The 7,369-nt window shown below is 34.0% G+C and overlaps 1 long non-coding RNA gene across 1 annotated transcript in view; it reads right to left on the bottom strand.

The window, feature by feature from the left end:
- The window catches only part of LOC118354176 (uncharacterized), a 32,635-nt gene extending 25,579 nt beyond the window's left edge, over nt 1-7,056 (bottom strand). Inside the window, exons 1-2 of the long non-coding RNA XR_004814191.2 lie at nt 6,775-7,056; nt 739-914 (exon numbers count right to left, since the gene is read on the bottom strand). This is a non-coding gene — a long non-coding RNA (uncharacterized LOC118354176). The remainder of the gene's footprint in view (nt 1-738; nt 915-6,774) is intronic.
- Between the last annotated feature and the right edge of the window lie 313 nt (nt 7,057-7,369).

The raw sequence follows: 7,369 nt of genomic DNA on the forward strand, positions 1-7,369 counted from the left end.
CCTACTAATACCTCAGGCAACTGCTAGTAGTAGGTGGGTTCTAAAACATAAATTCTGAATAGAATTTGTCTCTGTATTTCTGGCAGGTCTCTTTTGCCTGGTCTTCAAAATATTGCTTGCTTCAATACATCCCATCATTGCCCTGGTTTCAAGAGCTACTTACCTTATATGTCAATCAGTGTGTAGCCACTTATTCAAGCAAACATGATTCAAAACTTACCTCTGAATGACTATCCTACTACCATGGATGGCCATTTTTATGACAAAATCCACTTAGCATTGGTCTAACTCCCTTCTAGTTACGCTTTCATATTTCAGTGTTTTACGAAAGACTTACCATTCCATGTAATTCAAAATGATTTCAAATGGTAGTGATAATAATATTAATAATGGATACCATTTTTGAACAATTACTAATTTTCAGACCAATTTCCATTATTAATTTCCAGTTGCTAAGTGCTCTGTATGAATTATCTTTTTTTTTCAGTGAATTATCTTATTTAATGCAGCAACACTAAGAGGTGAGGATAACTCTATTCATTTTTGACAGATCCCATACAACTGGGATCTCAATCATGTCTTAGGATATGAGAGCTGTCAGCCTCCAGTAATAAATAAGAGTTCAGCTCAAAGGTTACTCTCGAGGAGAGGTGTTCCCCAACCACCATATACAAATACTATCTCTGCCATTATAACAACCTCTTTTCTTTTGGCAAATGGTAGATAAAATTTACCTACCTGTGGCCAAGCCATTGAAATATGACTGGATTTTCTCTTTATCATTTCTGAGTAAGAGAGTTTAAGAATGAGTGTGTGGTTTGCTTAACCCTCATTTCCTTGCTACATTGGCAGCAATGTTTATGATGGTTCAGGATCCACCAGCTCCTGAAGTGAGAAGACATAAACAGGAACCCCTAGCAAATGCAACAAATAAAATGTTATTATAGCTACTATGGTATTGGGTTTATTTTTCAAATAACTGAGGCTGATTATACTCCATTAATTCACGTATTCATTTTTTAACAACCATTTTTGAACACCTGCTTTGTACTAGAAACTGATTCAAACACTAAGAGAATTACAGTGAACAAACAAAAACCCATGCTTTTTGAAGCTTATTTTCAGAAAAAAAAGAGACAGCTAATAAAGAAAAACAAACACAATATTTTTTTAAAGTTGTCTATTAATGGTGATAAAATATTACAGAAAGAAGAATGAAATTATAGTAGGGAGTGATGGGGATTAGACTGGGTAGTCAAGGAGTGAGGATCTGATACAATGATATTTGACCAAAGAGTTGAAAGATAAAAGGAAACTTGGTACACAGGTATTTGAAAAAGGAACATTTTGGTGAAAAGTAACAACCTTATGCCACTCTGGAATAGTAAGTAGGCTTAACATAGTAGGTGCAGAGCAACAGAGGCAGTGCAATGAAAGATGAACCATAGAATCACAGGGGGACAGAGGAAGACTTAACTGTGAACAATTCATGATTGTTGAACAAATGAAAGAACAATCTCCAAAATAACAAATTTCCAAATGTTCCACTTCATTCTGCCATGAACCAAAAGAAAAACTTACAGTTGAACTCATCAGGTCCATATCAAATAAATACAGATGCTATGAATATGCATTTGCATTGGCTTGGTAGTTATATTCTTAGTGGCTCAAAATCTTGGTGAAAAAAAAATAGTGATATCTATAAATATGTTTTTCTTTAGTTATAACTTAACCACTGATAATAAAGCACTATTGAGTAGAATGGTATACCAGATAGCTTCTGGAAAATATTTTTATAAAAATTGTCCTAGAAGAAGAATGAGATTATCGATAATTATTTTGCACAAATAATCCATGACTATTTTGAAAAGTAGCCAGCTGTGCTTTGAAATATATCTTTTATTAATCTTAACATCTTTGTTTCAATTACCTAATATTGGGCAACAAATCATACAAAAAGCTTACTGTACTATTTGGTCACCATATGTGAATCAGCAATTTGGGCTGAAGTTCACTGAGTTTCTTTATTTACTTATAGAAGAGTTGTTGGAAGGAATGGCTCCTGATTTTTCACATGCCCTCCTCTAGATGCTAGACTAGTTCTTTTTATATTATAGATGCATTCAGTTGCCTATGAGAGACAATTCTGCATGAATCCCTCATATTTCTGTGGCTGGTTTAAAAATGTTTGTATAAGGAAATATAAGGTAGTACTTTGCTATCAGATATTTTCTTATGTTATAGAGTAACAAATACCATGTCTTCTTTGGAACAAAATTTGGGTAAATTTCTTAGCGGCACATTATGAAATCCAGGGTTTTCTAATCTCAGGGTTTCAAAGCTGGACACCAGTTAGCTGTGTGCTCAGAATTCACCACGGCCCATTTTGAATCATCCCTACAGAGCTTAGGGGACAAGAAAGATTAATGAAAGCATGAAGTTCAAGTTGCCTGTTATTCCAGAAGTTACAAACTGTAAAATCATTTGGTATGGTTGTATTCCCAGTGACTAAATTTGTGCAAATGTGATGAGTCCACCTAGCACCTGCTAAGCAGCTTTTGGACTACTTGATTGCAAGGCTTCCCAAATAGTAGACTTGAAAGTCTGGTAAAGTCTGGTAAAGTGTGGTAAAAATATAAAAATGTGCATAAATCATAAATATATACAGCTTGATGAATTTTCATAAATTACCAACAGCCTTGTCACTAGACCCTAGATCAAGAAAAACAAATTACCAGCATTCTCATAACCCCCTTATGCCACCACCTTGTCATTACATATTTCCAAAACATGAAGGATAATTTTTCGTTTTTGAACTTTATATAAATGGAAACATAGATATGTGTTCTTTTGTGCTTTCTTTTTTTTTTTTTTAATTTATTTATGATAGTCACACAGAGCGAGAGAGAGGCAGAGACATAGGCAGAGGGAGAAGCAGGCTCCATGCACCGGGAGCCCGACGTGGGATTCGATCCCGGGTCTCCAGGATCGCCCTGGGCCAAAGGCAGGCGCCAAACCGCTGCGCCACCCAGGGATCCCTCTTTTGTGCTTTCTGACTTTGTTCCACATATGTTTGTGAGAATCATCTATGTTGTGACTCAATGTAATTTCTCTGGACAGAATGCCACTATATGAGAAAACACTATCTAAAAGTTAGATTTTTTACAAACACATATTTGAAATTTAGAATACACTAATAAATAATTTACATCAGATAAGAACCACACTTAAAATTAGAAAAAAATATTTATAATCAAATATTTTAAAATTATTGTTTCTCCAAACTTATGAGATGATGCTAACTTGTTACTGTATGAGAATTTAAACATACTTATATATAAGAAAAGAAAAATAGCAACAAATTAAGTACTAGGCATCAAAATTGTTAATTAGTTAACTATTACTAAAATAACTCCAGAAAACCATAGAAAGGAAATAATAAAAACTAGACTAGAAATAAACAAAACAGATACACACATAGAATTATAAAGATTCTCAGAAATAAGTTTTTTTCTTCAATGATTAGTATTCAGAGAATACCTACCAAAATTAGTAAAAACAAAAAAAATTACAAAAATATCCTGTATTCTACATCCTTCCCTGTAGCAATTTTTTTTTAATTTTTTTTTTAATTTTTTTTTAAAATTTTTTTTTAATTTTTTTTTTTTAAATCTCAGTTCAAGTTTAATAGAAACAACAAAAGATCAAAAGTGATGCCCTGCTACTATACACATCAGTTGGCCTGCCCCATAGCACAGCTCAGGCCATTTTCTCCAGAGGAAGAAAGGCTGGCCTCCTCAACCCCTTCAGGAAAGGGCTGTCCTGTCCTATACCACATCTGCACGGAGTCTAAAATCTTGTGTTTTAAGCATGATTATAGTACAAAAAAAGAGTTTGTTTTCATGGATGCCCACTATAGCCTGGCCTTAAAATGGTGCTCACTTCTGCTTATAGAAATACTCTTTGCTCTTCTGAACATCAGGCTTTCATAATATTGTAGTTGTGAAAGAATTGGATCTTCTCTTCTGAAACTGTGAAGTTGGGCTGGCTTTGTGATTTGCTATGGTCAGGAGAGTATGGAACAGTTGACAATATTCCATTTCCAAACTAGGGGTCCAGGGATCTTGTGTTCTTATGTGCTTTATCTTGCTTCTCTGACTTCACTGGGAGAACAAGTAAATGAAAGCTAGCCTTCTAGACAATAGGAGACAAACTGGGGAAGAGCTGAGGTGTCTTCATTGAGGCCCCAAACAAGTGAAAGTCCAGCCAAGAAAACAAAACAACAAAACAAAACAAAACAAAACAAAACAAAACAATTATTGGTTTCTTTAGGTGAGTGACTGCTAATCACAGATGTGCACCTGGATATCTCTAGGCCCTCTGAGACCAGGTAATCTCCCAGTCAACCCATAAATGTGTGAGCTTAAAAGAATAAGCTTAAAAAAACTTATTGTTTTAAGCATATGTGTTTTGTGGTCGTTGGTTACAAAACATTATTGTATCAACAAATAACCATATAAAGTCCATTATAATAGCATACTATTTGATAAGCAATGAAAAAATCTCTTCTTAATTTTAATACCTAGGTTGATATAAATAGCACCAATAAGATTTGCAAAAATAAAATAATTCATGAATATATTTATTTTAAAAAATAAGATGAAAAGATAGATGTTCAACTTAACTCAGGTTAAATTTTAAAAAGTTGTGATATCTGCAGTTAGCAGTTAAGAATGTTTATGGAGATCTATTGTAGTTTAACTTACAATAAAAAATACTGAGCAATAATAATGACACTTTTGGAATTCATTGCTGGGATACATAATTGTTATATATATGAAATATTTAACATCTCGAATAGCTAAAAGGAGTTTAAGAAATGGTATCTTTGTGGGCTGAAGTAGTCAATAGGTACCAACCCCCCGACCCCCCAAAAAAACAAATGGTGTCTTCACAGCTCTTTCTAAACATGTAGTTAGCTGGCAGACCAAAAAGATTTCAAGATCTCAAGAAACTAAATTTTAGATGGCAAAAAATAGGCAGGTAGAAATATGACTGCCTTTACCACTAAAATCAAAATTTAACATATGGCATGAAAATATAATTGACAGCACCTATGAATAGAATTTAAAGATAAATTTACAAAAGAGACCAATCTATTAAGCAAGGTTTTCACTGGTGAGAATATGTAAAGGAAATAAAGATTAGATTCATAGATTAACAGATTATTTTATGCTCCTGAACAAAATATGGATATTCTCATTTGCAAATCTTGGCCAGGTTTTCTAGGATCAGGACAAAGCTCTTCTCCACTGGTCTTGACAAATACTAGTAAGAATTTATTTACCAATCTCCAGTTTTTCCTCAACCTAACACAGGCTACAATTGCTTCTTTTCAGGTGAGCAGGAACAAAACTGAAAATCATACGATTGCTGTTGTTTTGATTATATTCCAGAAATTACTTTCTTTAAAGTATATTATTTCTGGGATTAAAAGAGAAAGTTGGATACATTTCTGGCAAAGATCACATATGTATGTCTGTGATATACATATGTATATGTATGCCTCACTATGCCTCACTACACCTGCTTTTCTTTATTTGAAAATTAGAGTATTTGGTGGGACCATGCAAGTTTGTTATAAGCATATATGAGAAAATGTATGTGAATAGGTTGGCACAATATCTGGCAAATAGTAAACAATGACAAACAGTTATTTATTATGAATCATTCCTGAAGGAGAAGCATTTCTGGATATAGTATATCCTGGTTAGTAGATGTCGCTTTTTAATAATTTTTTGTTTTATTTATTTTTTAGCAGATTTATTTATTGATTTTAGAGAGTGAGCATGAGCAGAAAGGGCAGAGGGAGAGAGAATTCCAAACAGACTGCGCTAAGCTCAGAGCTCAACATGGAGCTCAGTCTCACAACCCTGAGATCATAAGGTGAGCTGAAGCCAAGAGCCAGAGGTCCAACTGATTGTGTCTGCCAGGTACCCCATATAAGCTTTTGTTTAAAAGATGACTTATTCTTATCTTCACTTCTCTGATCCTTAGCAGGGTTCTGAATCATTTCCTATACAAAAATTACATTTTCTACTTCATCAAAAGAGAACTAAATCAAACTGTGTTGCTAGATTCAATTAATCAACAAATACTTACTGTGTATTTAATGCATCATAGCACTCTATCAAAGATTACTCAGATCTTGGGGATCAAAATCATATTAATTTTTCAGACTCTTTAACAGTTATCCACCCCAGTATGCTCTTGATGAACAGCACAACCATAATTTTATTCAAGGCTGATCTAAGATGCGACCTTTCCATGTCTTCCGTGCTCACTCCAGGCCCACGTTATCCCCTACTCAAGTGAATTCTCACAACAGCTTATCTATGCCACCATTATAATACATACATCTCATTTGCTATGTGTGCGATGGTCTCTAAAAGAATTGTTTGGTCTGTTGTTCAAAATATATGATGAGAGATTGTGGAGAAAATATGGCCTCTGCAATTTACTAGTACAAGCTTATAAAAGGAAAAAAAATAAGAGCAAAAGAAATCATTTTATTCACTTCAAGTAAGAAACTAATGGAGTGCTAAATACACTAATGAGAAATACTGGGAAGTAATAACAATCTCTATCACCAAGGTGAAGATATCTTCTTGGAAAACAAAACAGAGGTAAATAACAAAACACCACTAGGTGTCACTGGGGAAGGGAAGGAGAAGAAACAAAGAAGTTTAAGGAAAAGTTAAGTTGAAGCCTTACCATGAGTGCATTATTTATGGAAAGATGCATAACAGCTTTTATAGAAAAGATAACATGACATCAACAGTTCCCAAGAAGAGCAAAGTAGAGAGAGAAAGGAATCTGGCTTCAGTAATTCTGCAAGCAGCTGTTGAGATAAATCAAGCCAGAAGAACTCCAGCTGCTGGTTCTGTGAGCAGTGCCAAAGGTTTCACACTCCAAGTATGTATCATAACTCCAGGAGAATACCAACATCTAAAATATGTAATGAGGAGAAGCTAAAGTCAGAGTTAACAGAGAGAAAATGAGATTCTAGTCCTTTGAGAGGCATTTACATTAAATTTAGTATTTAGTTCTAATATTTGTTGTGATTTTGTAACTTGCGGCAAATTACTTAAAAGCTACTGCTCCCTTCAGTTGAATCTTTTATACAATGAGAAAAGAAATACAGGACCCACCTGTTTACAGGTTGCCTGTGAGTGTAAGAGCAGGTATTCTATACAACACAAATTACTCCCCTAGAATAAATATTATTTTCAGTTTTGCTCGTTATTATAAATTAATATATATATATATATTTAAAAGAGAAGAATGAACCATTTTCAATTGTTATTTT

Source organism: Canis lupus, chromosome 3, assembly GCF_003254725.2.
Source record: "Canis lupus dingo isolate Sandy chromosome 3, ASM325472v2, whole genome shotgun sequence".
NCBI classification, from domain to species: domain Eukaryota; kingdom Metazoa; phylum Chordata; class Mammalia; order Carnivora; family Canidae; genus Canis; species Canis lupus.